Source organism: Carlito syrichta, unplaced genomic scaffold (genome assembly GCF_000164805.1).
Source record: "Carlito syrichta isolate Samal-C Ts95f unplaced genomic scaffold, Tarsius_syrichta-2.0.1 Scaffold305785, whole genome shotgun sequence".
In the NCBI taxonomy this organism is placed as follows: domain Eukaryota; kingdom Metazoa; phylum Chordata; class Mammalia; order Primates; family Tarsiidae; genus Carlito; species Carlito syrichta.
This window is the reverse complement of record NW_007249881.1, coordinates 330,614-340,432: the sequence shown is the minus strand read 5'-3', so window position 1 is coordinate 340,432 and position 9,819 is coordinate 330,614.

Below are 9,819 nucleotides of genomic sequence, written 5' to 3'. Positions count from 1 at the left end.
CTCTCTCTCTCTCTCTCTCTCTCTGTACATATAAATATTTTTAAAAGGCAGCATGGAAGTGGGGCAACTTTTAAGAACAAAGTTCTTTTTTTTAAAGAAAAAGTAAACCACTTTCACTCTGGAGTAAGTAAACAGAGGACTTCTGATCCCCTTGATTCATTTTAATTCCTCTGTGTTTACTTAGTGCAGGCTTGTCTCGCCAGTGGTTGTTATGTGAGCAGTCTGGCAACTCTTCTTTTAGAAAGAAAATGCATTTGCAAATGGATTTGCACAATCAGCTCTGTCTTCTCTCCCTCCAGGGCTGAGGGTAAGTGACCAAAATGAGAAACTACAACCAAATGGATTTCACAAGTCTTCATCTTATAGGGGCAGGGGTTTCTTCCAGATCCTTCCATAGCTGTGGCCACAAGCATCAGCAATACTGAAAGCAAACTCAACTCTAACCGCCAGGGCACAATCCTGAAGGTAGGACCAGTTGGGTATAATCTGTCCTGGGCAGCAGCCATGACTTTGTTCATTCCCATGGTCCTTTAGGGCAAAAGGCAGGTGCTTCTACTTTTTTTTAAGTTGTAATTCGTAGGTCTAGTGTTTGGTTATCCTCCTTTACATCTAAACAAAATCTCAAAAAAGTCATGTATTTTGAGACTATAAAATGAAACAGAGCAGTCCTTTATGATCCACTCGTCCCCCACTTAGGAGTCCTTGTTAATGTGTCTCTGAGCCAAGGTTCACCCCGCTTCTCTCGGGGACAGGGCTTACAGCTCTGCAAGATAGTCTTCTTCATCATCAGACAGCAATCACTGGTAAAGGGCGCATCCTCATGTACAGCCAGAGCCTCACCGGGGCCTTCCACCCAGAGTTTTAGGAACAGTCAGATGGAATCCCATTCCTCTTCCACAGGACAGTGCTTCCAGTGTCTGAAGACTGTTATTTCCTCCACTCCACATTTCAGAACAGGCTCTCAACCATTCTTCAAGTTACATGGTTGCTGTCTTTCTCATTTTCTTCTTGCCCTTCTGACTTTCCAGCCCATCAAAGTGCTGAACCTGTGCTCTTCACCTGATGAGTGTTGAGCAGAGGACCCAAGGATTATAATCTTCCTTGATTTAGACACAGTACCTCTAGCAATGCAGCTAAACCCATGCCAGCCCCCCAAATTCAAGGTCTTTAATGCATGAACTTCTGTTAAACTATATGGTGTCCAGTTTTTGAGCCAGAGCATGAGACTTTGTATTTGTGTGGTTAAATAATAAAAAACAAAAAAACCTGCTTCCCAGGAAAGGTAGGCATTTCATCTAGTAACCCACTGAGGTTTTAGTATATTATTCCTGGAAAGCATATCAAGGTCTTTTTCTTCAATCTCAACTCTATCATCCAAAAAATTATTAGCATGAAAACAAAAAATTTGCACGTATCCGGCATTGTTAAACTAATGTTAACTTAACTCATGCTAATTTACTCATGATAATGAACTCATGTTAATTTACAAGGTGTGAATTACTGATCCTCATGACAACTTTATGAGGCAGGTCTCATTAGGGTTGAAGAAGCTGAGACACAGAGAGAATAATAACATGCCCAAGGTCACACAGTTGATACATGGCAGAGCTAAGATTCAAATCCAGGCAGTCTGGCTCCAGAAGAGGTGTGCTTAACCATTACCTCTCAAAGCAACCTCTCCAGCTTTCTGTCACCTACACATTTAATTTAAATGTTATTTATTGGCCAGGTGCAGTGGCTCACACCTATAATCCCAGCACTTTGGGAGGCAGAGGCAAGAAGATTGCCTGAGCCCACAGGTTTGAAACCAGCCTGGGCAACTTGGTGAGACCTTGTCTCCACAATAAATGAAGAAAAATTAGCAGGGCATGGTGGTGTGTGCTTGTAGTTCCAGCTACTTGGAAGGCTGAGGCAGAAGGATTGCCTGAGCCCAGCAAGACAAGGCTGTGGTGGCTGTGAGCGTGCCACTGCACTCCAGCCTGGGCAACAGGGTAAGACTTTAATTCAAAAATAAATAAATAAATAAAATAGATAAATGAATAAGTAAATAAAGTGTCATTTATTTTTTTTTAAAGGATTGTAGTTTATTTATTTATTTAGCACGTCGTGATTCTCAGACCTTATGATTGGCTCTGAAAATACAGGATATAGGACAGGTGAGGAGATGACTGGGCACAGGGTGATTTCAGTTGCAAATGACAGAAACATGACTCAAACTATATTAAGCTAAAAAGGGAATTTATTGGCTCATATGTCCAAAGTGTAAGAGGAATCGATTTTAACTTAGAGGCAATAGAATCTAGAGACAAAGATGCTGTGGTAAAGGAATGGGTGGGATTTGTTACCAGTAAAAGATGAAAGAAAACCTGACCTTCACAAAACTATAAAACCATCTGAAATGCCTGGTTTGCCAGGAGAAGGCACTAGAGCTGCTTTAGGGATCCAAGGAGCATGAGATTAACTCACAGGCATCTTTGCTAAAATGAATCGCCACTAATTATTTTCTTTCTCTCCTGTGTTCCTCCACTCAAGATTAATGAGATACCTTTGCATACCTATAAGAATAGCTAAAATGGAAATGACTGACCATATCAAGTATTGATGACCATGTGAAGAAACAGGAACTCTTATACACCATGGGTGGAAATGTAAAATTACACAACCGTTTTGCAAAAGTTTAGCTGTTTCTTAAAAAGTCAAACATGTATTTATCATTGGATCCAACCATTTTACTGGAAGGTATTTACTCAAGAGAAATTGAGACATGTGCATACTAAGACTTGTATATGAATGTTCATAGCACAAGTTCATGATAGCTCTATACTGGAAATAACCCCAAAACCCATCGGAAGGCTCATGGATAAACTAGCACATCAATACTACAAAATACTACTCAACAATGAAAAGGTGTGAATCACTGATGCATGCAATGACTGAGTTAATATCAAAATAACTATACTGAATGAAAGAAGCCAGATAAAAAGATTACACACTGTTATCATTCCGTCTATAGAAAATTCTTTAAAAATGCAAACTTATAGTGAAATAAAAGAGATCAGTTGTTTTCTGGGGGTGGGGAGCAGGTAGAGGGAGGAATTACACAAGATAGACACAAGAAATCTCTTGTGGGTACTGAATATGTTTATTAATTGTGGTGATGCTTCCACAGGTGTATACAGATGTCTGAATATTTTAAATTATACACTTTAAATATGTACAGTTAATCACGTGTCAATTATACCTTTAAAAAGACACTGAAAAGGTTCTCTACAGAGTCTCCACTAAAGAACTGGAAAAGAGATGACAATTCTCCTTTTCTTTCAATCACCATTCTGTTTTAAGATATTACTTTCAGAGGAGGGGGAGGTGGGATTGGCAGTTGAGGGAAACTGCTGGGGGTGGGGGCACAATTCATCAACAAGGGTACCTGCATAATCAACGTTTGTATACCTAACCCTGAATTGTACCCCACATCTTTATAATAAAAAAAAAGATATTACTTTCTTGGGCCGGGCATGGTGGCTCATGCTTGAAATCCCAACACTTTGGAAGACCAAGGCAAGAGGATTGCTTGAGCCCAGAAGTCTAAGCCCAGCCTAACAAACAAACAAAAAAATTACTCTCTTGGAAATCACATTATAGGTGCTGACTTCACAGTTTACATCAAACAAAAATAGTTTGCTTGTTTGATTGAATGAATAATTAAATGTATGCTAATTTCTCAACGAGTCTCTAGTAAATTAGTCTTTGGAGGTATTGACCGGTGGATTTTAAACGTTTTTAGGGAATACATCATTTGGTTAATGGTTTCATACAGTCCAACACATTTCTATGTGAGAAACTAGTAAATCAGTAAATATCAATGTTTATGTTTGTAAGAACATTATAAGTCATCTAGTTCCACTGTGACATTTAGTTAACAGCTATTCGGCTACTTTTTTGGGGGAACTTATGATATAATTAGTAAATTTAATTTAAAAGTCTTCTTGCTTGACAATAACATGCCCCCTCAAAATAAATACATCGATTGTGTCAGAAATAATTGTGTCAACTCATAAGAAAAAGTAAATATTCTAACATTTGAATTTGTTTGAATGATTTCTGCTTCTACACTCTCTAGTTTATCCAATCTAGAGACATTTTCTCATAGGAAAAAAGAATGGGAAAGATGTGGCCGTCACTTGCCTGATGGTGTCTTTCTGAATACAGCTGTTTTTTTTTTTTAATTCTTTTCTCTCTCCTTCTTACTTTTTTGAGTATGGAAAAAATATTTTTAAAACTTTTTGGGTGGTTTTAGAAAATATTGAATTGGCAAATATTGTCTCTATTCAAGGTGTACAACATAATGATTTGATATACATATATGTTGTATATGATTACCCAATTCAAATTAATTAACACATCTACCATAGCCCATGCTGTTCTATAGATACCCAGAACTTGTTCATCTTATAACTTGACAGCTGTTTCTTCACCAAAATCTGGACAAGGATTTTGTAAACCTGGCTTCATGGTGGCTCCCACCTTCCTTGGATTGTTGAACCATTAGGTAGAGTAATTATGTTTGTCTGAATCCATCCTTTTGCCAGTTTTTTACTGTAAGGAACACCAACAAAACATATAACCAAGAAGAATTTCTGACAATCAGATAAACATTATTTTAATAGCAGTAGTTGTCAAAGTATTTTTAAAAATCTAAAAATTTAGAAATCTGGTTCATTTCAACAACAATTTGGGCACAAGTTCAATTTTTTTTTTCTATCAAATTTTTGGGACTTTTGCAACAAAATAAAAAATAAAATGACGTGAGAGTTTTAAAGCATACCTTACACAAAATTGATTTTAGGTGTATGGAAAGTTGAAAAGCATAAAAATCCTAGAATAAAATATACAGGAATGTGGATATTCTTTTATGGCATAGGGTCAATGCATATCCCTCATTCCCTTTGAGAATGGAGCAGCCCTTTCTCTACATACCCACCTCACGGTGAGCCCCTTGTATCTTGTGACTCCCACATTCCCTGGCCACAGCTCATTTGATGGGGGAAGGGACAGAAAGGGGCAGGCACTTGACCCTGAACCAGTCAATCAACTAGATGGACTGTGTGAATTAGTTTCTCTTTCCCACAAAAGGAAATTGGGGCACAGAGATGTTAGTTCACTTGCCAGTGGTGTTGGAACTGGGGTGACCACATTGGTGCCATGTGTACGAATAATTAATTTATCATTGAGGTAAGAGGAATGAAGCAGTTGCTTAAAAGCAGAGAGGAAGCAGCAGACAATCTCAGAAGAAAGAAGAGGCTTTGATTCTGGACAAGGTTTCAGTTCATGTTTCCAGTATCTCATGCAGCCTGGCTAAATCTCCTACATCTGGGTTCCTGTTTAAATCACATGTATTATAATAAATTCCCCTTTAATTAAGCCAGTTTCTATTACTTGCAAAGATAAAAGCCTAGACTGAAGCAATAATCTTGGCAAAATGGAAACTTTCTAAGTATGATATCACAAGCAAAATCCCTAAAGGAAAAGTTTTTAAAGAAATCTGTCCTTTAGACTTTACTTATCTGCTAGGCCAAAAATAGTATTTCTTTGTTATTGATTTATTTAGTAATTTATGAGACAGGGTCTCACTCTGTTGCCCAGGTTGGAGTGCAGTGGCACAACTGATCACAGCTCGCTGCAGCCTCAACCTCCTGGGCTCAAGCCCAGACCTCCTTCCACTTCAGTCTCCCAAGTAGCTGGTACTACAGGCACGCACCATCACACCTGGCTAATTTTTGTATTTCTCATCAAGATGAGGTCTTCCCATGTTGCCCAGGCTGGGCTTGAACCTGGGCTCAAGCAATTCTCCTACCTTGGTCTCCCAAAGTGCTAGAATTACAGGCATGAGCCATAGCACCCAGAGTTTGTTGTTTATGTTGCACCTGAACATTTTATACATATATAAATTGGTTGTTAGTATTTCTTCTATTGAAAATGGTCTATTTAAGACCTGATTTTTCAACTAAAGTATTTACATTTTCTTATGGATTCTCAAATATATTGAGAATGCAGCTCTTTGCCATATATGTGTAGTTCTCTGTCCCTGATTGTTCTTTTAATTTAATGCATTGTTTATGATTTTTAAATTTTATTTATTTATCTGATGAGCTGGAGTCTCACCCTGTCACCCAGGCTGGAGTGCAGAGGCACACTCATAGCCACTGCAGCCTCAACCTGGTGGGCTCAAGCAATCCTTCCACTTCAGCCTTCCAAGTAGCTGGAACTACAGGCGCGTTCCACCAAGCTCAGCTAATGTTTTGATTTATTATAGAGACAAGGTCTTACCAAGTTGCCCAGGCTGGTCTCGAACTCCTGGGTTTAGGCAGTCCTCTAGCCTCTGCCTCCCAAAGTGCTGGGATTACAGGTGTGAGCCACCGTAATTTATGATTTTTTTTTTTTTTAGTTTATGTCTCACTGTGTCCCCCAGGCTGGAATGCAGTGTCATGCTCACAGCTACCGCAGCCTTGACCTGCTGGGCTCTGGCGATCTTTCCGCCTCAGTCTTCCAAGTAGCTGGAACTACAGGCATGCGCTACCACGCCGGCTAATTTTTGATTTATCTTAGAGATGAGGTCTTGCCAAGTTGCCCAGGCTAGTCTCAAACCTGTGGGCTCAGGCAATCCACTTGCCTCGGCCTCCCCAAATGCTGGGATTATGGGCTGAGCCACCAAGCCCAGTCCCAACTTCCAATTTTTTTTTTTTTTTTTTTTGAGTTGGAGTCTCACTCTGTCACCCAGACTGGAGTTCAGTGGCCGCTTGCAGCAACCGCAGCCTCGACCTGCTGGGTTCCGGCAATCCTTCCACCTCAGCCTTCTGAGTAGCTGGAACTACAGGCGCGCGCTACCACGCCCGGCTCATTTTTGATTTATTGTAGAGATGAGGTCTCGCCAAGTTGCCCAGGCGGGTCTCGAACCCTCAGCCTCAGGTGATCCACTCACCTCAGCGTCCCAAAGGTGCAGGATTACAGGCTGAGCCACCAAGCCCAGCTCCAACTTCCAATTTTTAAAAAATATTTTGAAAATTTGAAATGCTTTTGAATTTGTGTGTCATGCCTGCACTGTGGTCATGCTAATCTTCTCTGTATCATTCTAGTTTTCGTATATGTGCTGCTAAGTGAGCACATCCTACTTTTAATTTTTTTTTTTTTTTTTTAATTGAAGTCTCACTCTGTCGCCCAGACTGGAGTGCAGTGGCCGCTCCCGGCCACCGCAGCCTCGACCTGCTGGGCTCCAGCGATCCTTCACCTCAGGTTTCCAAGCAGCTGGAACTACAGGCGTGTGCTACCACGCCCAGCTAATTTTTTGATTTATTGTAGAGATGAGGTCTCGCCAAGTTGCCCGGGTGGGTCTCGAACCCGCGGGCTCAGGCAATCTACTCACCTCAGCCTCCCAAAGGCGCGGGATTACAGGCTCAGCCACCGAACCCGGTTCCTACTTTTAATTTTACAATTACTATGGAGTCATGCACTGCATAACGACATTACCATCAATGATGGACCACATACAAGAGTGTGGTCCTATAAGATTATAATACCATATTTTTACTGTACCTTTTCTATGTTAGACATGTTTAGATACACAAATACTTACCATTGTGTTACAGTTCACTCCAATATTCATATAGTCACATGTTGTACAAGTTTGCAGCCTAGGAGAAACAGGCTACATTATGTGGTCTCCGTATATAGTAGGCTGTACCACCAAGGTAAATAGATTCTGTGATGTTCGCACAACAACGAAATCACCTAATGATGCATTTCTCAAAACAGTATCCCCTTCATTGAATGACACATGGGCTGCAGTTTCTCTCTTTAAATCATAAGTGGGAACATGTCACTACTCAAATCCCTCTAATGGCTCTCCATCTCACCTAGAGAAAGCCACAATCCTCAGGGTCACGTGACAACTCCGTTACCTCACTAACGTCATCTCCTTCACTTTCCCACATGCTCCCTTCACTCTTGCCTCTACGTCCTCCTTGTTGCTGCTGCTCGTACACACTAGGCTTGCTCCGACCTCTGGAACCCTTAATGTTTCCTTGCCAAAAATGCTCTTCCCCAGGTATGTCCACAGCTTTTATCTTTACCTCCTTTCAATCTTTGCTGAAAAGTCACCATCTTAAAGAAGCCTTCCCTAACCACTGCACTTAAAAAGGACGCCCATCACTCCTCCCACTGCCTGTCCCCATCTGTTTCATGTGTCTCTATAGCATTTGCCACCTTCTAGTGCACGCTACAACCTACTCACTTATTTTGCACACCTAAAATGCAAGCTCCATGAGGGCAGGGATTTATTACTAGCCCTTGGTACATAGCCAGGCACACAGAAAGCAGTAGATAAATATTTGTTAAATGAATGAGTAAAAGAAGACCAGCACAGGGGCTCATGCCTGTAATCCCAGTACTTTGGGAGACTGAGGCAAGAGGACTGCCTGAGCCCAGAGGAGTTGGAGAACAGCCTGGGCAACTTAGCAAGACCTTATCTCTACAACAAATTTAAAAAAAAATTAGTCGGGCCTGGTGCAGCCCGCCTATGGTTGCAACTGTTTGAAAGGCTGAGGCAAGGATTGCCTGAGCCCAGCAGGTTGCAGCCACCAAGTGTGCCACTGTATACTCCAGACTGGGCAACAGAGCGATCCTCTGACCTCCCACCCCCCAAAAAAGAAAGATATTATTCAGGTTGGGCAGAGTCTGGGGATCGTTACTTTCATATACTATTGATAAGAATGTTAATGGGTACAGTGTTTCTGAAGAATGATATAGCGACAGGAATTGAAAGTCTTAAAATAAAAACGTGTCTCTTTTGTGGGACATCAATTTCACATTGGGAATTTATCATAAACAAATAATATAGTAGTTAGAGCCCTTTTGGTTTCAAATAACAAGAAGTCACTTGTACTAGCTTAAGTAATAAGGGAGGAGTGATTTATTATGATACATTTTAAATCATACTACAAAGGAAGATAATGCATTATGTGGGGCATTTAGACAGCTCTGCCACACCAATGTCTTAAGCCAATCTTCCCAGGAAACAGATGGAAACAGAAATTTGCTTGCAGAAAGTATACTGGGCAGTGCTCTATGAATCAACATCTGTGAGGGAAGCGATACTGGGCAAAGAGCAAGGTTGGACTAGAAAGCAGTTGCAGCCAATGGCAAGGTCAGTCTCATGGAGAGCTCTGGCGTTGTTCTCTACTGAAGCAAGGGATCCAGACCTTCATAGCCACATATCAGCCAGTCACTGTATGTAGGCTGCCCCAGAAAGGGTGTGTGACCTCAGTCCAAGCAACTCCCTTAGTCCAAGGGCAAGTCCTGGGAAGTGACTCAGCCATGCGCCATCGTTGGATATCTCTGGCATCTGGGAGAATGTGTACCTTGGTCCTGATGGGGAGGAGCTGGGCAAAACGCTGCAGTGTCTGCTGTACTTCAGAACCTAAAGAAACCTTAGTTTCCTCTGGGCCATAGGATAATTGGAACCAGATACCTGGATGCTGTCAGAGCTCTTGCTTGCTTGTTTCGTTCTATGCATCTCTCTCACTCTGAATTGTTTTCTCAGGTTCTTTTTCCTTTTTTTTGAGTTAGGGTCTTACTCTGTCACCCGGGCTGGAGTGCAGTGGCAAGATCACAGCTCACTGCAGCCTCAGCCTCCTGGGCTCAAGTGATCTTGCTGCTTCAGCTTCCGACATAGCTGGATAACAGACACATGCCACCACGTGTGGCTATTTTTTTTTTTTTTTTTTGAGTTGGAGTCTCACTCTGTCGCCCAGACTGGAGTGCAGT